This window comes from Protopterus annectens, chromosome 2.part1 (assembly GCF_019279795.1).
Source record: "Protopterus annectens isolate FY-2018-M chromosome 2.part1, PAN1.0, whole genome shotgun sequence".
NCBI classification, from domain to species: Eukaryota; Metazoa; Chordata; order Ceratodontiformes; family Protopteridae; genus Protopterus; species Protopterus annectens.
The window spans coordinates 1,952,206,908-1,952,230,485 of record NC_056729.1 but is presented as its reverse complement, the minus strand read 5'-3'; the positions used below and the strand labels follow the sequence as shown (position 1 = coordinate 1,952,230,485).

At 41.9% G+C, this 23,578-nt stretch overlaps 1 protein-coding gene and 1 long non-coding RNA gene across 2 annotated transcripts in view; one reads left to right on the top strand and one right to left on the bottom strand.

Annotated features, from left to right (window-relative positions):
* Positions 1-23,578, bottom strand: part of RAB23 (RAB23, member RAS oncogene family) — a 907,660-nt gene that overhangs the window by 668,573 nt on the left and 215,509 nt on the right. The window lies entirely within an intron of this gene.
* Positions 1-23,578, top strand: part of LOC122794702 — a 332,312-nt gene that overhangs the window by 125,976 nt on the left and 182,758 nt on the right. The gene's annotated exons all lie outside the window — the stretch shown is intronic.

The window sequence follows — 23,578 nt, the reverse complement described above, 5'->3', positions numbered from 1 at the left end:
AGATACCAAAATTCAAGATGCTTACTCTACAGCAGCTACTGCTAATGCTGTCCAAAAATGCATGGATGGTAACTTTGGATTTAAAAAAAGCATATTTACACATTCCCATCAGACAGGAACGCAGAAAATACCTCAGGTTCAAGGCAAGATTGAGGCACTACCAATTCTCTGCGCTGCCCTTTGGATTGTCTTCTGCGCCCAGGGTCTTCACCAAGTGCCTGGCTCCAGTAGTAGCTTATTGCAGACTCAAGGGAATTCAAATTTACCCTTATCTGGATGACTGTCTTATTCAGGCAGACAGCAAGGATGTCTTACTCCAGCATCTACAGTTTGTTCAGAATCTTCTCAAGTTCCTGGGATTCACTGTAAACAAAAAAAGTCAAATTTGACACCCTCACAACAGATAAATTTTCTGGGCGCTTCTCTAAACACAACAACCCAGATGGCATTTCTGACACACGAAAAACAGTTACAGCTGGCTTCAACTTTCAAAACCTTGGCAACTACAACTCAGCTATCTGCAAGGAGATTCCTGCAGGCTCTGGGTTACATGGCCTCCTGCATCCTTCTCGTACCATATGCAAGACTACATATGAGGAAAATAAAGTGGTACCTAAAAAGTGTATGGTCTCAGCATTGTCACAGTCTAGACATACTGATCTCCATTCTGCCTCATCTTCAAAAAGAATTCCTTTGGTGGTCCAAGGCATGTACTCTAAACAAAGGAAAACCCTTCTGTCTGCCTCCTGCCACTCAGATTCTAACCACGGATGCCTCAGATTATGCATAGGGAGTCCATTTTCGGGGCAACTGTCTGCAGGGCCTTTGGACAAAGGATCAGAAGCACCTGCATATCAATTTAAAGGAAATGTTAGCCGTTCAGAAAGCTGTATTGGCCTTCAGGAATCTTCTATAACCAGGACAACTATTGATACGGACAGACAACACCACAGTTATGTGGTACATAAACAAGCAAGGGGGATCTCATTCCTATCCCCTTTGCAGACTAGCCATGGATCTTTGGAACACAGCTCTAGCTTGAAATCTGGACCTTCAAGTACAGTTTCTACCAGGAAAGCAAAACTTCCTGGCAGACAGTCTGAGCAGAAACCTTTCAGATCCACACAAATGGATGTTGGACTCTGAAATATTCAAGATGATTACAGCAGTCTGGGGATGTCCTCACATAGACCTCTTTGCATCCCACCTCAATCATCAACTACAAATTTTCTGCACCAGGACTTTCCACGATCTAGCTTGGAAAGTGGATGCTCTATCATTCAGTTGGAGAAACCTCTCGGGATATGCCTTTCCGCCTCTTCTTCCACGGGTATTACTAAAGATCAAGCAGGACAAACGCAGGATGATAATCTTGCTGGCCCCAAATTGGCCTCGACAGTTTTGGTACCCAACACTGAAAAACCTTTGTCTAGAGCCACCCTGGGTTTTACCACAGATTCCAAACCTTCTGTCCCAACACCAGGGTCAGATTCTACACTCCCATGTCAAAACTCTCAGCCTGGCAGCCTGGTTAATCCAGGATCTTTGATTCATTCTCTCCTACCCAAGCAGGTTATGGATGTCATTTTAGAAGCCAGACGTCCTAGCACTAGAAAATCTTATGCAGGAAAATGGAAAAGATTTTGTTCCTGGATGCAGGCTCAGGATTCTGATCCTCTTATTCCTAACATTCCTCAGATTTTACTTTACCTGTCAGACCTCTTACTTAAGGGTCTCTCTCTCTTCCATAAAGATACACGCCTCTGCTATTTCTGCCCATTATAATACAAATCCTCCTAACTTTTCCCACCAGCTCATGAGACAATTTCTCAGAGGAGCTAAGAACTTAAGGTCCCCTAGATCTCCTCCCATTCTTGCTTGGGATCTCAACTATGTTTTGGAAAAGCTCACCTTACCTCCTTTTGAGCCTGCTGCCTCATCTGACATCAAGTTTTTATCTTGGAAGACAGCCATCCTGTTAGCTCTGACCTCTGCCAGGAGGGTTTCAGAGTTGCAAGCCCTTATGGCTGTGGAACCTTATTTTATTTTTCATCAAGACAGGGTGTCTTTAAGGACTAATCCTACTTTCATGCCTAAGGTGGTTTCCAAAGTGGCTTTAAATCAAACTATTCACTTGCCAACTTTTTTCCCCACTCCTCAAAATAAAGGGGAAAGGATCTTACATTCCTTGGATGTACACAGACAACTACGTTTTTACCTGGACAGAACCAAGGACATCAGAGCAATTGTTTTTCTTATGCCTCAAGTTCCCAAGGTAAAGCCATTTCAAAACAGACCATTTATAAATGGATTGCTCATGGAATCAGATTTTGCTATTCACACCATGGAAAGCAAATCCCAGGGAGTACAAGGACTCACTCTACCAGAGCTGCTGCCACTTCAGCTGCCTTCCTCAGGGGAGTTCCTACCAAAGACATTTTGGAAGCTGCAACTTGGAGTTCAGTGCATACTTTTTCCAAGCACTACAATCTACCTCTCTACTCTAAGTCTAGGGCAGGCTTTGCTTCTGCAGTCTTGCAGGGCCTTATAGCCGCCCCCTCTACTTTATGACCACCTCCCTTTCTTTCTGCTTTGGGATTCTACCCTACAGTCATGACTGCAACAGTGAAACACTATGAACATAGTACAGTTGTGTACACTTACCATAAATGTAGATGTTAGAGTGTCTTCACTGTTGCAGTCTGGGTTTCCCTCCCTCCTGTCCCCTCTTATTTTTTCTTGTGTGGTTCCTTTTTTCACCCTTCTTCTGAGGTGTATTTGCAAAGGGTATGGGACCTTACTCATTTTGGAACTTCTGACATCTGGGGCAAGAAAAACTGGAGAACATGGCGTCAGCTTTGTACTCCTGGTGCTCTGACGTCAGGGAGCGTGGCTGAACAGCCGATGCCGGACCCAGACTTTGGGATTCTGGCTGACCGAGGACTGCCTGCCAGCAGGCGAGAACCCTACAGTCATGACTGCAACAGTGAAGACACTCGAACATCTACATTTATGGTAAGTGTACACAACTGTACTTTGTGGTTTTTTGTGGACTGTTCGTATTAAATATTTTGGAGGAATTGCATTTCTCTTGCCTTATTCGAGTTAAGCCTGCACGCTAATTCTGAAAAGCTAGCTGTGACGGTGAGGTATACCGTCTTGGTTCCATATTTCTGGTGTTGCTGTTCGTTTTGTTGGAGGTTTATGTTTAGACTCGTAGCATTTAGTAGGATAACCTTTAATTTGTATTTTGATGACATTTACATGTTGGTAGTTTTGAACTCATGGCATTGCCTAAAAAAGGCACTATGGGGGAGGCAACAGCCTTTGCCAGAAGCCCAAGGGAGACAGATGCAGGCCATCTCTGGCAAAGCATCATGGTCTGTCAATCATGTCTTCTCAGGCTATCAGGTACTCCATCCCCTTGGAATGACACTAGAAACTAAGCCAATTGTTAGTCATTTTCTGTTTGTATTGAGACATCATTCTAGGTGACGGTAGGTGACGGTAAAATGCTGCTTGAGGCTAGGAACATACCTGTCTGGGACACACATTCAGTGAGCTCGATCATGTCTCTCTTCATATAGTCCAGGGAGGTACATCTCGAGTCATTCATGCCAACATGGACTATGACAAAGTCATAACCGTACTTGTTGAGAGACTTGAGTGTATAGGTGATATGGTGGATTCTGGCATTTGACAAATAACTAACTGTGACTTTCTCTTTATCCAGCCTGGTGAGGGCCACATCTGTGTGTCTCACAATGGAGTCTCCTACTACTAATATGTTGGGTTTATGTTTAAGCGTTAGTGGCTGAGACACACAGGTGTGTGGACTGTGTGTGGTGTCATGGACAGTGGTGTTCGCCTTGGAGGTCTCTCTTGTTTGGGTATGTTTTTGTTGAGGACCTCCACATATCTGGGTGTGTGTTTTGTATGTGTGGGTGGTGTTTGAGGTGTGTTGACAACCTTCTCAGTGCCAGATATACTAGCTTATGAGGGAGAGAGCATAGACTCTAGGTTCTTAATGCAATTGCATCTCTCACAAATTGTTTTCCTAGGTGAGAAGAGTAGAGGGTTGTCCGTGTACATGAGGCAGTTGCTATACTGTCTCAGGATGCCCATATCAACCAGACTGGCAGGGGAAACCGTAGGAAACTGTACTGAGTCTGTTTGTGTATACAGGGAGGTGATCAGTGAGACAATTGGAGAGGATGCCGCTGGAGACAGTTACTGGGTTCAGACACAGATATCTATTCAAGAATTGAGCCACTGTTTATGGGATACTTGCAACATGTTGGGGGGAGGAAATGAGTTGAGTCAATCCAAATAGGTTTAGGTTAGTTGATGGATATTTTGTGTAGATAATCTGCCAGTTGAAAATTGAAGTCACCTAGGATTATCGTTTAATTAGAAAGTGTATATACCACGTTTAGGATGTTTTTTAGGGTTGTAGCATTATTACCAAGGGGAGTTTAGAGTACTATAATACATAGTTGCTTATGGGTATTTTAGTTTAAGATGGGAGATGAGGAGTTCAGCGTTGTGAAATTTGGGTATAGGTTTATTGTAGGGTAAGATTTCAAGGTGGGTAAAAGGCAGTGCCTGAAACGGAGACAACTAACACTTTAGGACCAAAATCAAGAAATTCTAATGCGAAACCAAAAAAAAAAAAAAACGGTAATGTAAAGCTCTTTTCATCTGGCTACATAGCCTGACTTCTTCAGACAAAGAAAGCAAAAAGTTTGCAGCATTAAGTATTCACCCTGTACCTTCCTATTAACTAACCAATAAAAACACATCTACATAGAAACAATTTTCCAAGTCCTGGTGCCTTACTTAACCAATATTTAATATTATATTTGGTAACAAACTTTATGGTAAAATGTTTTGTTTGGTGGATGGGGATGCTTGCTTAACACTTATTTGTAGCTCTTCAAGTTGGAAAATGCTGAACCTGGCTGTTTTAACATTATCTAATTACTGACTTTTGTTTCTGTGTAGATGTGTTTTTACTGGTTAATTAGTTAATAGGAAGGTACAGGGTGAATACTTAACACTGCAAACTTTTTGCTTTCTTTGTTTGAAGTCTGGGTATGTAGCCAGATGTTTTTTTTTTTTTGGTTTTGCATTAGAGAGTTTCTTGATTTTGGTCCTAAAGTGTTTGTTGCCTCTGTTTCCAGCAGTGCCTTTTACCTAGTTTTTTGGTTCATTGTTTTTAAGATTTCAGGGTACCTTTTTTGAGTTCTGGCAGCCCTGATGATATTAACCAGGAAGTGATATTTCAAAGTCATGTATATGGGGATTTTAGCCATGTTTCAGTTATGGCAAGAATATCTGGTGTATTGTGGGACAGTCAAGCATATAGATGCTATGAGTATTTAAGGAAATTAATTTAAGCTATTTGGGTGAGTTTGAGATAGGTGGGTTGGGTTTTGGTGATACTGGTGTGGCCCCTATTTTGAAAGATGGGTGGGCTTAGTAGAAGGGGGATTGGCTTGGAATGAGTATTTGGAGGCTACTGGGCAGGTCAGGATGGAAGGAGAGGCTGGGGTTGGGGTGAATATCCCCAAAAAGTGGTAAGAGAAAAATTGATATATTTAATAAGCGTATTTTGGTTTAACATTAGCAGTTAGTTTTATTTTGGTTTGGCAGGTATGAGAGTTTAATGATTTGAATTTGAAGTTAAGATTTGTGAGTCTTTGTACATGCTAGAAGTGATTAAGGGTGAAGTGGGGTGATTTGAATGGCTAGAGGTGGAGCACTCAGTGGGAGAAATGTGTAAAAGACTGAGTGATATCTGGTAACTTGTAATGTGATAAAACAGGAAGAGTAAGGATGCGGTATTATTTAAGAGAGGCATGGTTAGTAAATGTAAAGAAAGTTTAAGTGCTTAAATGCAGAATGATGGTTTAGGAATTGTGTGTGTATTTTTGTGCTGTGGGTTTGTCTGTGTACATTTAATAGGAGTGGGAAGTAGGTGGAATTCTGGGTGCAGAACAGGTCCTATAAATGCAATGCCATGAGGGGTGGCTGGTAAATTGGAGGTGGGAAGGGAATGTAGCAGGAAACAGATCCAGCACCATCAGGAAGTGTTATGCTGTCCGTGGAACAATTTACGTAATAGGAAAAAGAGATATGCTACTCCAGACTGCAGGTACAGTAGAGCTGTTTAAAAGGATTAACGTACCGGAAAACACTATAAATCTAAGGTGAGTTTTCCTCAGACGGTTAGTTTACAGCAAGCAAACTGAGAGCAGGAAAGTTTCCATAGAGGAGTGGAACAAACTAAATTTGGCTGAGAAAGCAGCAAGAGCTAAGAGAATAACCAATTACCTGAAGGAGAAAAAGGCCAGTAATATAATAACTATTGTTTAAGGTTGTTACGCATGGGCCAGTAATATAATAACTATTGTTTAAGGTGGTTACGCATGGGTTCTGTGGTAAGGCACTGCACACTCACTACTATGACAACAGGCAATAACAAGTAGAACAGCAATCCACTATAAGCCTTAAGTGAATAATTCAGTGGCCCTAAACGTCACAGTGGTACACTCAGAGTTCCCTGTCGAAATGTACTTGTGTGACTGAGCTAAGAAGTCAGAATGTGTGAGCAGTAGTCAAACTTTTTTTTTGTTTAGCAGAAAGGAGTGTGTTTCAGAGAGTCTTGAATTTTAGCTCAATTATAGAAGTGAGCACATAATGTTCTTTAACAGTGTGAAAGGAGCAAAGGGAAGAAACAATATTGTTGTACCCCCGGGGAACTTTGAGTGCTATTGCTGGCATTTACTGACACCTTGTTAATCAAAATCACTTTACTGAACTGCAAACAGTAAAACAACAGACACTGTTGCAAAAACAATAAAAACTGCATCCATTGAAGTACGTAAAGGTAGATGTATATATCCTACAAAACAATTACATCATAGTCACAGACAGGAAGAAGGCAAGAGGAACTGAGGGTTTCCAGCAAAAAGATGGATGTATTGTATGTAAGAAGACCTGTAACAGTCCGACACGACTGTCAAAGAAGGCAAGAGAATTGCGTTGAATTGAGAGAGAGGTTATAACAGTTAACACAACACCCCAAACTCATCCTGAAAAATCAGAAAGGGGGGGGGGATGATGTCACAGTTATAGAGTGGTTACAAAGTTTATGGAAACTAATAGTTATTAATGATGTTAAAATTGTCTGGTAGGTAGTCGTTCCCTAATATTAGAGCAGTCCCATCCATTCAGATGTCTCTTTCTCTCCGATTCTGTCTTAACCCAATTTTAAAAGTCCTTTACAGCCTGGGAAGCTATTTACTATGTAGAGCAGAAGTAACTGAAATTTGTCAAAAACACTGTTCTTTATACCCCATCCATCATTTCCTATATCTTTATTACAGTTGGGGGGAGCATAGGAGTGCTGCTGTCAAATGATGGCCTTTTGTTGCGCCAACAATTTCAATGCAAGTAAGGGTAGCTCATGTCTGGCCCATGCCCTCTGTTGCCATTACTCCTTCAGGAACAGCTTCACTACGAGTTTAATTCTCACTGCTCATAGCTAGGCCACTAAATTCTATACATTTGCCATGTAGGCCTAAAAATGTGGATTATACCAGAAGATACGTTTCTGATACCCCCCCCCCCCGATCACCACATCTATATATATATTTTTTTGCTGTCACTGCTGTTATCCCTTTTATTTTGACATTTTCACTGTAAAGTTATATTACATGCATACAAAATGAATCCTAAACACAATGAGACTGTATTATACAAAGTGCAATCTATATGTTCTATAAATATGTAAAAAGAGAAATGCATGGTTGAAACTGAATTTTTCTTGACCCATGCCCATCCATAACCTTGTTCTAGTGCATCAGCCACAGATTCTAAATGAAAAATATAGGCAAAGTTGTTCCAGAATTCTTTCAGTGAAGATTTTATCTTTATGTTAATTCCTGTGATTTGCAGTAATTTTTTTGTTAAGAATGCAATGGTAATTGATTTTATTGGGAGCAAGTCAGAAAATCACCTCACTAACAGGTAGTTTGGTTTAATTATAAACTAAGACTGAGATTTTGGTATCTTGGAAAATTCCACTTTTTCTGTGATACAGTAATCTTACAGTTAGACTATTTAGGTATCGGGAATGTGATGGGCGCAGCCCTCCGCATGAAATCATGCAGGGGGAAAAGCCTGCCATAAAAATTGCTTTAATAGTTTGCCAGTGAGTTTCAGTTTTTGCTCCCTTTCATATTATTCGCCTATTAGTGTTCACACTTTTTAATATTAGGCAATCTTCTATCATGCAACTGGCTTTATTATGTTTAGTTTTCTAGTTATTTTGGGCGAATATATTTCTTACAAGCTCAACAAGATCCGAGTGTCTGGAGTATGATCAGTGATTTCTTGAGTTTGTGTTCTACAATACAGGACCAACAACAATGTACCCATATTCACATTATATCACAGCAGTGCCAGAAGGAAAGATTAATTGTAATTTTCTTTCATCATTTTTACAGGTAAAAATAAAATGTGAGAGAGAGGCCAATTTTGAGAGAAAAATTGCCATGGATTCAAAGGACAATCATAAGGCCTTTTTCAGCTATGTTAGGAACCTGGGTGGAAACTCACAGATATGCTCAGAATTAGTCCAAAATGGTACAAAAATCACTGAACCCACAGACATTGCCAACATACTGGCAGACAGGTTCAGTGCAAACTTCACCCCCCTCTCCCCCCCTAAAGGAGAGATAACTATCCCAGCTGAGTGTAGCCTCCCGGACATCTCAAATGCGCAGGTGAAAGCTGCTCTCTCTAAAGCTAAAAACACAGCATCAATGGGACCGGATGGTGTCCCCGGCTGTGTGCTACACGAGCTAAATGAGGAATTAAACCCGCACATAAGGCAGCTGTTTAATCTCAGCCTTACCACAGGATACGTGCCCAAGGAGTGGCGACGGCAACTGTGGTCCCACTCCACAAAGGTGGCGCCTCACGGACCCTGGTAATTACCGCCCATAAGCTTAACAAGTCTAGTCTGCAAAGCTATGGAGAGGATCATAATGGAGCTCATAAACAAAGATATAGGGACTTGCAGACATTGGACCCGACCCAGTTTGGCTTTGTCAAGGGAAGATCATGCCTTTTGAACTTGGTCGACTTCTTCAAATAGTCACCAAGGCCATTGATGAGGGAAAGGCAGTCCATACAGCCTACCTTGACCTTGCAAAGGCTTTCGACACAATACCCCACTGGTATTGTAGAAAAACTTACCAGCTTAAATGTAAACCCATATGTCACAAGATGGGTTGCAAACTGGCTTAAGGACAGAACCCACAGGGTTAGAGTTGCTGGCGCTGTGTCAGACTCCAAGCCGGTCACAAGTGGTGTCCCACAGGGCTCGGTCCTTGGCCCCTATTGTTTGGCATCTACTTCTCAGAAGTACAGGCCAACATGGGAGGACTTTGGCTGACAAAGTTTGCAGATGACTGCAAACTGGGCCATAGTGGAAAGTGCATCGACACTGATATCCTTCAGAAGGGACTCACGGAAACAGATAGCTGGTGCCAGAGCCATGGCCTGAAGTTAAACGCCAAAAATGTATAGTCATACCCTTCGGGAAAAACAAGGTAACCCCAAGCTACCATATAGGTGGCAATCCACTAAGCACAGAAGAGGTTATCAGGGACCTGGGGACCCAGGTTGACAGTGGCCTTTCTTTGACACTCACATTGCTAAAGTGGTTAGAAAGACCTTCTACATTGCCCACCTGATCATGAAGGGATTCACATCCAGATCTAGTGAGGTCATTATTCCCTGTACTCTTCACTTATCAGACCAATGATCGAGTACAATGCCCCATTCGGGATGTATCTCACCCGACATCTGCAGCAATTGGAGAGACCCCAAAAGTTCCTCACCAAAAGGATAAAGGGACTCCAAAATCTGTCATATGCTGCCAGATTGAAGAAACTCCAGCTCTATTCAGTCGCATACCGCCTGCTCAGAGGTGACATGTGCCTGACATACAAGGCCATGTCCAACCCGAATTAATGGACATGCTCCACCTCAAAAAATCCAAATCCACCAAAACCACTAGAGCAAGCGACTTAAACCTTAGCACGGATATAAATAGGACGTGCTGGAGGGATAGATTTATCACTCAGAGACTCCCTATGCTGTGGAATAAAATCCCGGTCCATGTGAGGCAGAGCACCTCGCTGACTCTGTTCAAGAGAAATCTAGACCTGTGGATGGGAGATCGTAGGTTTACCCCGGGAATCATCTCTGGGTCACTGCTGGACAGAGGCACAACAAACTAATGGGCACAGTATTTTTTCATATAAGGGGTGGCGTAAGCCACAATAATTTGGGCTAGGCTTATAAATGCCTTAGGGCAGATAGCCTAGTATGAACCTATGAACCTATGCTGTATTACATTGTTTTTTTTTTTTTTTTTGTGAGCTTCATTTTTAACTTTTCTAACTGCCTCTTCCTTCAAGTTTTTGTATAAACAATATGCTGTTTTTTAAATTTCAATATCCATGAGACTCTTGAGGTAACTTCTTAGGACCTTGGAGACCACAGCCTTTAAGCTTCTTTCAGTTTTTACTTTTGTATGTTGCGATGCAGAGCAGACATCTGTAAAATGGATTTTGTGCCTGCTGATAGCAGTTTTCAGCATATCCACCAGTTGAGAACATTGATCTCTACGTAAAAAAATCTGTGAAACAATGTCATTGTATTGATATCCTTGTATCAATAAAATGAGTGGATAGAGGGGCCAGCAGCCAAGGGTCTTTTTTAAACACCTTTATTGGATTATCACTTGTGACATAGACGCATTTACATTTATATAAAAGTAATCAAACTGTGGTAAGTTAAAATTAACAAACATGCTCCACATATATTGCTATACATCATATAACTTAATCAATATTACATAAATTATTTCAATTCCTGACCCTTTTTTGTAAATAAGGTCTCTAATACACGTTATTTTGCAGTGTAGTGGACTTTGGTGTTTTTCTAATATTAATGATATCCTTAAAAACTATGGACAACCCACTTGGGCTGATTTTATCTAAATATATATTTCTCTCTATTTGTCATTAGCTAAGCAAACATGCATAGAGATAACTTGACTCCAACGTTATCGTAGGACTAAACCAATTCACTCAAAAGAATTCAAGGTGTGGTCTATTCATATTTTCACAGTTTGATAGTTTTAATTATATAAATCTGTGGAGGGTACTAATTTATTAGTTATAGAGATGAGACCTTTAGATGCAGATAAACCTTTCATTAAGTTAATCAGAACTACTAATTATGTGGGTATAATGACCTTTCTTGTGCATCACTTTGAAAATATATACAAAGAAGCCACCTGTTTGGTTTAGAAGCTAATATACTATCTGATTGATACTACCTACCCCAATGTTTTATCATTGTATAAATAATTATAAAAGAGTTCCATGACAGCATTAAAGTATTCAGGAGAGTATACAGAGAAAGAGTTTGGAGAAGAAGAAGTGGGATTGTCAAAGAGATGAAGAAAGTAAACGAGTATAAGGAGATGAGGTGCATGGCAAAGAGAGAGGTGGTGAAGGCTAAGGATAAGGCGTATAAAGAGTTGTATGAAAGGTTGGCCACTAAGGATGGAGAAAAAGACCTGTACCCATTGGCTAGACAGAAGGACCGAGCTAGGAAAGATGTACAGCAGGTAAGGGTGATAAAGGATAATGAGGGAAAGTACTCGCAGGCGAGGAGAGTGTGTTGAGCAGATGGAAAGAGTACTTTGAGGGGCTGATGAATGAAAAGAGAGGGAGAGAAGGTTGGATGATGTGTGGATAGTGAATCATGAAGTACAGTGGATTAGCAAGGAGGAAGTAAGGATAGCTATGAAGAGGATGAAGAACGGAAAGGCTGTTGGTCCAAATGACATACCTGTGGAAGCATAGAGGTGTTTAGGTGAAATGGCAGTGGAGTTAACTAGATTATTTAATGAAATCTTGGAAAGTGAGAGGATGCCTGAGGAATGAAGAAAAAGTGTTTTGGTACCGATTTTTAAGAATAAAGGTGATGTGCAGAGCTGTAGTAACTACAGAGGGATTAAACTGATCAGTCACAGCATGAAGTTATGGGAAAGAGTAGTGGAAGCTAGGTTAAGAAGGGTGGTGATGATTAGTGATCAGCAGTATGGTTTCATGCCAGGAAAGAGCACTACACATGCAATGTTTGCTCTGAATGTGTTGATGGAGAAGTACAGAGTTCAGGAGTTGCATTGTGTCTTTGTGGATTTAGAGAAAGCATATGACATGGTGCCTAGAGAGGAGTTGTGGTATTGTATGAGGAAGTCGGGAGTGTCAGAGAAGTATGTAAGAGTGGTACACGATATGTACGACTGTAGTGTGACAGTGGTGAGGTCTGCGGTGGGAGTGACGGATGCATTTAAGGTGGAGGTGGAATTACATCAAGGATCAGCTCTGAGCCCTTTCTTATTTGCAGTGGTGATGGACAGGTTGACAGACGAGATCAGACAGGAGTCCCCGTGGACTATGATGTTTGCAGATGACATTGTGATCTGTAGTGAGAGTAGGGAACAGGTGGAGATATTTTCTAGAGATGGAGATATTTTCTAGAGAGAAGAGGAATGAAGGTCAGCAGGACTAAGACAGAATATATGTGTGTGAATGAGAGGGAGGATAGAGGAATGGTGAGGATGCAGAGAGTAGAGGTGTCCAAGGTGGATGAGTTTAAGTACTTGGGATCAACAGTTCAGAGTAATGGTGAGTATGGAAGAGAGGTGAAGAAGAGAGTACAGGCAGGATGGAGTGGATGGAGAAGAGGGTCAGGAGTGATTTGTGACAGACGAGTACCAGTAAGAGTGAAAGGGAAGGTCTACAAGAGGGTAGTGAGACCAGCTATGTTATATGGGTTGTAGACAGTGGCACTGACAAAAAGGCAGGTGTCAGAGCTTGACGTGGCAGAGTTGAAGATGTTAAGATATGCACTGGGTGTGATGAGAGTGGACAGGATTAGGAATAAGTATATTAGAGGCTCAGCCCAGGTTGGAAGGTTTGGAGACAAAGCCAGAGAGGCAAGATTACATTGGTTTGGACATGTGCAGAGGAGGGATGCAGAGTATATTGGGAAAAAGATGCTAAGGCTGAAGCTGCCAGGTAACAGGAAAAGAGGGAGGCCGAAGATAAGGTTTATGGATGTGGTGAGCGAAGACATGCAGGTGGTTGGTGTGACAGAGCAAGATGCAGAGGACAGGAAGAAATGGAAACAGTTGATCTGCTGGAGCGACCCCCAACGGGAGCAGCTGAAAGAAGTGCGATCCTGGTGTTAGTATAGTTACGGTGGGCACAGTCCCCCACATCAGGGGGTGTGGGGGGCATAGCCAACTACTTAATTTGGTTTTCTGTTGTCTGGTTTTGTTTTGCATTATTTGGTAAAACCTAACTAGGTGGGGGGCTACACCCCCCCCCCCCACAACCCTCAATGTGGGGGGCACACACCTCCTAACTATATATAGTAACACCAGGATCACACTACAGTGGGGAAAAGGACATATACTTTTGACTTGCCTTATTGTACTACTTGTCAGTGAAATGAGTTTTAGGTGAAATGAACTTTAGGCGATTTGTTCTCAGTGAAATGGTCTTTCATTGAAGTGATACGAATCCATGTATATATATGCTAAGAACTCTAGAGAGGGAAAAGAAGCATTTCTACAGCTAGTAAAGGCAGGCATTTTTAATTCCATTTGCAACAGTAAACCTTTTTGAGTTACAGGAGCTGAAGTACACAGGGTGCTGAGCAGAAGAAGATTATTCATTTTTTTTTAACTTTTTGGAGAAATTAAACATCTCAGGAATACTATCAGCCAGTAAATGTTTTATAATCTTAATTTTCAAATAATTATTTTTAACATAGTGGTCTTCAAATTCTGATTAAATTGTACTTTTTTTTCTTCAATGAATAAAGTCTTACTGGAAAATGGAATAACTTGCAATGTAACTTGCCTCATGTACACAGACAACCCTCTCCTCCTACCATCCAACACTACAACCTGCGAGAGAGGCACTTGCATAGCCAAACTAGAAGCAAAGCTCTCTCCACCCAAGATTGTGCTAGACAGTCAAGAGGAGAAGGTTAACACCCGCACTACACTTAAAGCAGCACATAGCCCTTCTAAACCCACACCACCAACACTAAACCCACATATGTGGAGGCCCTTAATATTAACCTGCCCAAGCAACAAGGACCTCTGAAGCTGAAACGCAAACTAACACCATTCACAACCAAAGTGTCACATAGCTCACAACACCAGTGTGCCACCCAACAACAGCCCCTAAGGCAAGACAACGTACCCAGCACTTTAGTCATAGATGACTTTATAGTCAGGCACACTGATGTCCCACTCACCAGGCTGAACAAGGAGAAAATTACAGTCAGCTGCTTGTCAGGTGCCAGGATCCGACACATAACGCATGCACTCAGGTCACTCCACAACAAGTCCATGTTGGAGTGAATGACTTGAGACGTACCTCCCTGGACTACATGAAAAGAGACATGGAAGAGCTCTCGTATCATGTGGCCCAGGCAGGTATGACCCTAGCCCCGAGTAGCATCCTGCCTTTGCCCAGAATGATACCACAGTATAAGGACAAAATGACTGACTTCAGCAATTGGCTAAGCTTCTGGTGTCATTCAAAGTGGATCCAGTATCTGTTTGCCTGGGACGACATGCTCAACAGACCACGATGCTTTGCCAGAAATGGTCTGCACCAGTCACCTCTGGGATTCAGGTTACTGGCTAAGGCTCTTGCCATCCCTACAGTGCCTTTTTTAGGCAAAGTTCAAAGGACAAAACCACCACCGTAACAGGTACAAGCATGCAAAATCTGAAGATAATACTACTCTGTGCTAGAAGTCTAAACCTCAAAATGCACTCTCTCGAGGCACTCCTAAAAATGGAGAACATCGATATCTGTGCAGTAACTGAGACCTGGTTTAAGGCTCCAGAGAGCACCCCTGCAATACCAGGCTACAACTCTTAGCACATTTTTCGGCCACCAAACCAGGACCGAAACACTAAAGGTGGAGGAGTGTCCATATTCAACAAAGATATTCACAACACCAGGCTAGTTGCCTAACACTGCATCTGAAATTTTCCAGGTGCAACTAACACTAGGTAAGAGTGCAATCCAAATTGTAGCTTGCTACAGATCCCCCACCAAGCCCCAAGATTCTCACTACACCTGTCTAAACATACTGGAAAATATTAAGATATAACCAAACACCCTAATACTGGATGATTTCAACTACCCTGCCATTAACTGGGAAAACTACTAGTGTACCAACATCTTTGCCCAGCGGTTCTTGGAATTCATAAATTCCAACGCCCTGGATCAACTAATCCTTAGTCCTACCAGGGGCTTCAATATCCTAGACCTGGCCAATACCAACATGGGAACTTGATGCTCCACACCTGTGGTCACCCCCTCATTGGTCAGGTCTGACCATAAGCTAGTCACCCTTGACATCCACCCCCAAGTAAGGAAACCTCCATAAAAAAAACTTCTCCAAAGCCAATTTCATGCTACTCAAGTCAGAAGTGATAATCTTCATGACACCCATGCAGACGGGAACCGAAAGTTTGACTCCTGAATCCTACACTAAGGCACTGTACGAGCACATCCACTCATGCATGAATTGTGCCATCCCCAATAGAACCAAGATGCTTTCCTCCAAAAAAAGGAAGCCAATCTGGTGGTCCGTTGCCATAAACAAACTTTACAACAAAAGGAAGAAACTGTTGCAGTAGAGAGGAAAATCCCAGGATGCAAAAAATTCCCTTACCAGCCTCAATAAGAAGCTGAGATCCCTCCAAAGCTAGTTACGAAAATAAAATTGCCAAAGATTCCAAAGACAACCTCAAGGCATTCTATAACTGTCAAGAATCTAAATGCAATGCTCATATCTGCTGTGAGCTACAACAGAATGGCATTAAATATACGGATCCCAAGGATATTGCCAATATCCTGGCAGATCGATTCAGTGCAAACTTCACCCCCCCTCTCACCGCATAAAGGGCCCATCTCAATACCGAAAGATTGCCAAATTCCGGTAATAACAGCCACACAGGTAATAAATGCACTCTCCAAAGCTAAGAATACAGCATCCATGGGACCAGATGACATTCCAGGCTGTGTACTACATGAACTGCAAAATGAACTGGCACCTCGCCTAAGTGTCATGTTTATTTATAGCCTCACCTCAGGCTTCGTGCCCGCTGAGTGACACACAGCTACACTCCACAAGGGGTGATCCAACTTGGATCCCGGCAACTACCGCCCCATCAGTCTGTCGAGCCTGATCTGCAAGGCCATGGAACGTATTCTCATGGAACTTATAAACAAAGACCTTGACAACCTTCAAACACTGGACCCCACGTAGTTTGGGTTTGTGAAGGGCCGATCTTGTCTCCTGAACCTGATTGACTTTTTCAAATCAGTTTCTAGAGCCATGGACAAGGGTAAGTTGGTCCACATAGCCTATCTGGACCTTGCCAGGGCCTTCGACACCATCCCCCACTCCGGAATCATAGATAAACTTACTAAGCTGGGCATGAATCCCTACATCACTCGATGGGTTGCCAACTGGCTTACTGACAGAACCCACACTGTAAAAGTAGCAAACTCCAAATCCAGCTCCAGACAAGTGACAAGTGGAGTACCTCAGGGATCAGTCCTGGGACCGCTCTTGTTTGGCATCTACTTCTCTGACGTACAGGCCAACACTAAGGGACTCTGGCTAACAAAGTTCGCAGATGACTGCAAACTGGGAGCCATTATTGAAACCCCAAATGATGTGAATATTCTACAAAAGGGCCCTACAGAAACAGATGCTTGGTGCCAGAGCCATGGGCTCAAGCTCAATGCCAAGAAATGTAGTTATCCCCTTTGGGAAAAAACATGTACCCATGAATTACCACATAGGTGGCAGTACACTAAACACCAAAAGTGTGATAAGAGACTTAGGGACACAGGTGGACAGTGGTCTCACCTTCAAATACCACATCGCCACAACAGTTCGGAAATCCTGTGTGGCACACCTCATCACTAAGGGCTTTTCATCCAGAAAAAAGGAGGTCATTGTCCCACTGTACTCATCCCTCATTAGACCCATTATAGAATACAACTCGCCATTTGGTATGCACCTCTCAAGACATGTTCAACAACTGGAAAGGCCGCAGAAATGCCTCACTCAAAGAATCACAGGCCTAAAGCAGATGCCCTATGCTGTCTAAAAAGAAACTCCACCTATACTCTGTCGCATATCATCTACTCGGAGGCAATCTCTGCTTAACATACAAGGCCATGTCAAACCCAGAGCTGTTGGACATGCTACACTTAAAAGAAATCCCAGTCCCTCAGAGACACACACTCTAGGGATCTAAACTTTATCATCACAATGAACAAAACATGCTGGAGGGATAGATTCCTGACCCAGAGACTCCCCAGACTCTGGAATAGACTGACCATACATGTCAAGCAGAGCGCCTCTTTAAAAGGAACCTTGATGATTGGATGGGAGATAGGAAATTCACCCCGGGGATCATGTCAGTCGTTCTGTCAGACAGGGGTCCAGGGAAGTAAATACTGTGGGAAGAAATAGCCAGAGAATTGGTATGGCTAGGCTTGTATAGGCCATAGGGCCGAAAGCCTAGTACCAACCTATGAACCTATAAATCTGCCATTAGATAAGAATCTGAATTGTGTATCTGGAATAACTTTACTTTGTCTAATAAATGTTGTATGCTTGGATTCTAATAGCCTTCAGATTGCATAAAACTGAATAATACTTCTCAAATGTAATTTATATATTCAGGATCTGTGTAATGAATGCAGGTAATAAAATCTTTCCTATAGCTCTGTATTTTGAATACAGTGTACTTATCTGATATTTGTATGTAAAACAATCAGCTGCTGTATTACATTTACTCTACAACCTGTTAAAATATGAAAGGAACCCAAAATGTGCTCCTCATGCCGACATATTTTTGCTAGTTGATGATGATGTATGAGTTAATGATGGTCCTTAGTTACTCTTGCAGCACTGAAGACATAGAGGGTCAGAACCCTAACTGTAGCCCAGATGACCCAGTTTTGATTAATGGCTTGCGTGACAGAGCATATGGGAGTTATGGCCATGCCTGTTCTGAGTTGGAGGGCATTGGTCATTGATGTTGCCTTAGGGGAGACATGGTTCAAAAAGGGGCAGGGAGTTGGTAGGGCATGTAAAGAACCCCACCAGGATGGGAGCAGAGACAGACAAGCCCTTAGGATCCACGACCAGCCCCAGTAATACTGAAGTAAGTTCAGGGGATAGGAGATAAGCTGGAGGACCAGGCTTGGACATGTGCCATGGGAGCTGGACCCATTAAAATGATGTCCCAAAGATAAAAAAAAAATTTCAAAAAAGAATATTTCATTTCTTTTTTCGAAGAGCCAGTGCTTGACTATCATCCTTGAGATAGTCTGGATTCATGATAACTACCAGAATTTACTACAATTACAACGGCCAATATAGCAACAGTAAAAGCAGTAAAGCTGACATTGAGAAACACTGACAGAAAAGGATCACTTTTACAGGGGGGCAAAATTATGTGCACCCCTACTTACCTTTCTTTCTAAATATTCTAATTGTGCCTTGAAGATACAGGAGAAACGTTCTTAAACCCAAGGTTCTTTGGTCTTGACAAGATACAGTATGTGACTCAATGGGATTTAACTAAAACTCATAGAAGCCTGTTCCTAAGAATGTAGCATCAATGTGACTCTTGCCCCTTAGATTCCATCTCTCAATGGACGACACATCGTCATCTTAGGCACTACTCAATAAGACTAAATGAAGGCCAGTCTGTGCCATTATTTGTCCATTCATCACATTGCTTCCTTTCTTTTTTCCCTTATTTGTGGTAGATGTTTTTCTTTTCTGAGCTTTTCACAGATTGGATCCCGTTTCTTTAATAGAGCTCATGGTACTGTATGCTAAGGACCGTTAACTGTTACTAGCACTCAGCCCAAGACATCACAACTACTAGGCTAGTATTTACCTTTTCACCCCAGTCCTATAATAGATTGCCTTTCCTGGTTCAGCCTGTTTTTCTTTGTTATAATTATTTATTATTTTAACCATGTTTGATTGTTGTTACTGCCATTCTTTCTACACTGTTTTACCTGTTTTGTTTAATGTGTACTTATAAGCATCTAAATACATTAATAAACAGCCAAAACACCTTCCATCAGAACTAAAACAAATACTGTAAGCTCCTAACTATAATCCAGACTTTGTGGTACATAGGGATGAAGTGCGGACTGCATCCCTGATGAGTCAGGATCAGTTAATGACCCAGGCACTCAAGGAGTCAATAATGGGAAGTGGAAGTGAATCTGACCCATCCTGGGCAGAAGGAGGCAGTCTGAAATAGTATATAACTGTATGATAGTGAATGCAGGAGCTTTGATATGCAGCACGGTGGGCTGAAATGTCCACATCTACCAAGCTATGCACAGCTCAGTAGCCACAGTCTGGTAAAGCATATGGGAGCATGTGATGGGGGGGGGTATAGTGGGAGCTCACTAACATAAGGATGCAGACAGTACCAGCATGCAGACCAAGAGAAAAAAATCCACCCTTCACAGTGGGATTCCAGCTCATCTAATTCTTCTCAGCTATTGCCCAAGTACTACAGAACAAATGGTTGAGCAAAGTGAAAGGGACTTAATGGTCACAAGGGTCAAAAGAATATTAAAAAAGTAAGTTACGAACTCAACAAAAAGATTCTTCATGGTTGGTGGTAAGACAAAGCACAATGTACTGTAAGAGTGAAAAGCTTTAAGAATACAATGCTTGTGGCACATATGTCTGCATTTGCAGAAAATTTATTGGGTATCTGAGTGTTCAGGCCATGAATTCTCTCTGTGACCTGGGCCCAGCTAGTGGCTCAGTTGCCAGATGGACAGCCAATGAGGAGAAGACAAGAAGAAGCTGCCACTGGCTGGCCAGCTTTTCTCCATCAGGGAGAAGGAGTGAGAAGTGGTTCTCATAGCTTAACCCTCTGGCAGTGACTAGCTCTAGACACAGGTTATTTGCGCTTGAACTGGTTAGTGATGTAGTCTTCTCCTGAGGTAGAAGTATGTAGTAGCTTGCAGGCTGGATTCCCAAAGATACTGCATACTTGCTGTTGGAAGAGTCAGATCAATAAGGAAGAAGTCAGAATGCTTGCTGCATTATAGTTCATGTACTGCCTGATGACCGTTGACCCCCAGCACACAGTTTGCTCCCAAGGCAGGCAGTCCCCTCTAAAAAGTGACCCCTGTGAGGCAATGAGGGTACAGGAGCTACAGGGGTAAATACCGAGTCTATAGGAGTAATGAGCTGAAGATTTGTGTTCAACAGGAGAAGTCCCCCAAAATGGAAGATTTTTTTTTTTTGTTAATAGAATGGCTGAACTCGTGCTCAGTGATAAATATACTGACACTATCTAGGATAACATAAGGCAGAGTTCAAAACAGAAGAAAATATGAAGATGTGCCGCTAAATCTGTTGTGTCGTGGTAGCCGATAGGCTCTGCCACACAACACACTGTGCTACCTGAAATTATAAAAAGATGAAGAGTGGCATACTGAAAAATGCAGGCACACGGAAGTAATACAATACAACTTGACTATATATATATATATATATATATATATATATATATATATATATATATATATATGATATTTCAGTATAGTCTAGCATTTCCCTGCACGTGCACATGATATTCTCATGCCTTTTACCCTTGTCAGTATATGCACAGTCTATGTCAGCGTATTTATTCAGAGTGAACAGCGAGACATTTTAATCTTGAAATGATTAATTCTGTGTACTTTTATGATCCAATCTACCCTGTCTTGTCCACTGTTGTATTTATTTTATTTATTTATTGACATTTGTTAACCGGGTTAGTCCAACTGGGCTTGTGGCCCATTTTCAGTGGAGACCCGAGGAGAAAAGCTCCAAGAAAAAAAAAAATACAGTTTACACAAAAAAAAAATGCGAACAGTTTTTCATTCAATAAGTAATTACAACATAAGGAGATCTTACAGAGAAATTCTTAATTCAAGGAATTACACTATTATAATTAAACAGAGTAGCTAAGTATATACATATTTACAACAAGTTCAAAAATTCAACAGTTGTGATTAGACATTGTCAGAAAAGTAAGCATTAACTGAGGGGGAAATACCTATGTATATATGGGGTAGAAAACAGATGAGGGAGGGGGGAGTTAAGTTGGGGCTTGACAGGGGCAGGTTTTGCAGTTAAATAGATGAAGTTCGAGTTTCTCTTTGAAGTGGGATGGGTGTACAGTACAACATATGTCTCTAGGAAGTCTGTTCCAAGCTTGGGCCACACAGTATTTATATAGGAGTTTGCCCACTGATTTTTTGGGATAATATATTTGCAGTAGTTGCGGATTTGATGTACAGAGGGTAGGAGGTGGAGAGTAGATGGTGATGAAGGAAGAGAGCAGGACATGCTAAAGGTTTATAGAGAATAGTATGTAACATTTGAAGTTGGGCTAACAACAATAAATATGGGAATTCAAGTCAATTGAGAGAGCTTAGGGCTAGGCAGTGATGAGTATTGTAGGGAGAATTGGTGATAAATCGAGCTTACTATTGTCGTTGTGTACATTTTAAAGGCATTGTGTATTTGTCTGTGACTACTTTGAATTTTTTTGACTCAGATAATTTACAAGTCCTTAAAATGCCTCACTAAGAAATGTAATATTAAAAACCTTAAAACAAAATCATTGCTTATATACAAATATAATAGCACAGTTAACTGTATCAGCATTATTGTAGCAAGCAGATTAGAATAATCCATATCCTGTACAACAGTGAAGGTTTACATTTGTTTATACATATTTATGTAGTTCAGGTAGAAGCAAACTGTATTATTTCTTCTGTACCTTTACCCTCTAGAAATGCCCACATGTCAGATACAGTTCTGAATACAAACATACTAAGACTATCCCAGGAATTCCTAAAAGACACAAGATACGATATGGCTTTGTTGTACAGAAAGAAGAAACTTTAACCACAAGGGAGTACTCTAAACCCTTGTGCCTTAACGGCACTTCAACTAGGGCAAGCCATATGACCCTCCTCCTAATACACAGTATTTTGAGAGTCAGAAACATATTAGCCATGATGAGCAAAGACCTTATCTAATTTGCAGGTCTCTGAATCACCATTGCTACTGCAGTGTGCATATCATTGTTGACCTACAAGGTGCAGTAGTTAACTGCTGCTTGTGTAGGCATTCACACTCCTACACACACAAGCACACATTCAATCATGAAGACCACATACCTGTCCTTGACTTATCTAGCCTCCACCTATCTAATGTCCCTCCCACCCTGATCTCCATACAAGTGGAAGTGCCATTAAGGCACAAGGGTTAAGAGTACTCCTTGATGGTTAAAGTTTCCCCTCAGTGTCTGATCCCCATAACAGTGTAAGTGGCATTACTGCACTGAGTCGCTGTACTTTTATTACGAGCCAGTATGGCACCACTGTAGTTTCCCTTGGTGGCTAGTGTTCCCCCCACCTCCTGAACCCCATACTGCTGCTGCAACCATTATGCACTTAACTTTAAAGTCATCCCAGGTGTTCAGTGGCTCCCCCCCCCAATCGCCATACTCCTGTCTGTGCCATAATGGCAGTTATGTTTAGAGTCACCCTTGGTGTCTAGTGGATCCCCCACCCTCATATTGCTGTTAGTGCCAGTTTGGCACTTAAAATTCGAGTAATCCCTGAAATCTAGTGATCCCACCATACACCCTGATCCCTTAATTGCTTCCTTCTTCACTAGTTGATCAAAGCCTTTTGGCCATGTTAACTCCCAGAATGTGGTGAGGCCAGCCATCCTGATCTACAGTCATTGTGTAGATCCCTTCTTGGAGACTATTCCAGGGGGAGAGAGAGTACATGGCTAATTAGCATATGCTTCTTCCCTGGACTGCCTCGTTAGAAATCAACATAACCTCAGAGTCAGCCCTACTTGGTACTGCACATTTTCGTGCTAGAGCACCATGCAGCACTGTGTTAGGGTTGTTCTTGAATCCCAAGAGGTTACCATCATTATACACAAAGGTATATTTTTCTCAGCACCTTTTTGAATTTGGTGTTCATAGGAGGCTATTAGGCTAGTGGGCCTAGAGCCCTTACAGGCCTAACCATATTTAGCCCGAGATGCCCCATTGTCAGTGGTTAGGTGAGTAAAGTTTGCAGAGGTAAGGGTCTATGGTAGTTAATACTGACTTCCTCTATCCAGGAGGGACATGAAGACCACCTCAGCAGTGAATTTGCTGTCACCCATCCATTGATCTAGGTTGCTTTTCAAGAGGGTCAGGGAGGAGCTCTGTTTCACGTGAACTGAAAGTTTGTCCCAGAGAAGTGGCAGTCTTTGGGAGATGTACATTTCTCCAGCGTGACCTGTTCACGTCAGAGGCTAG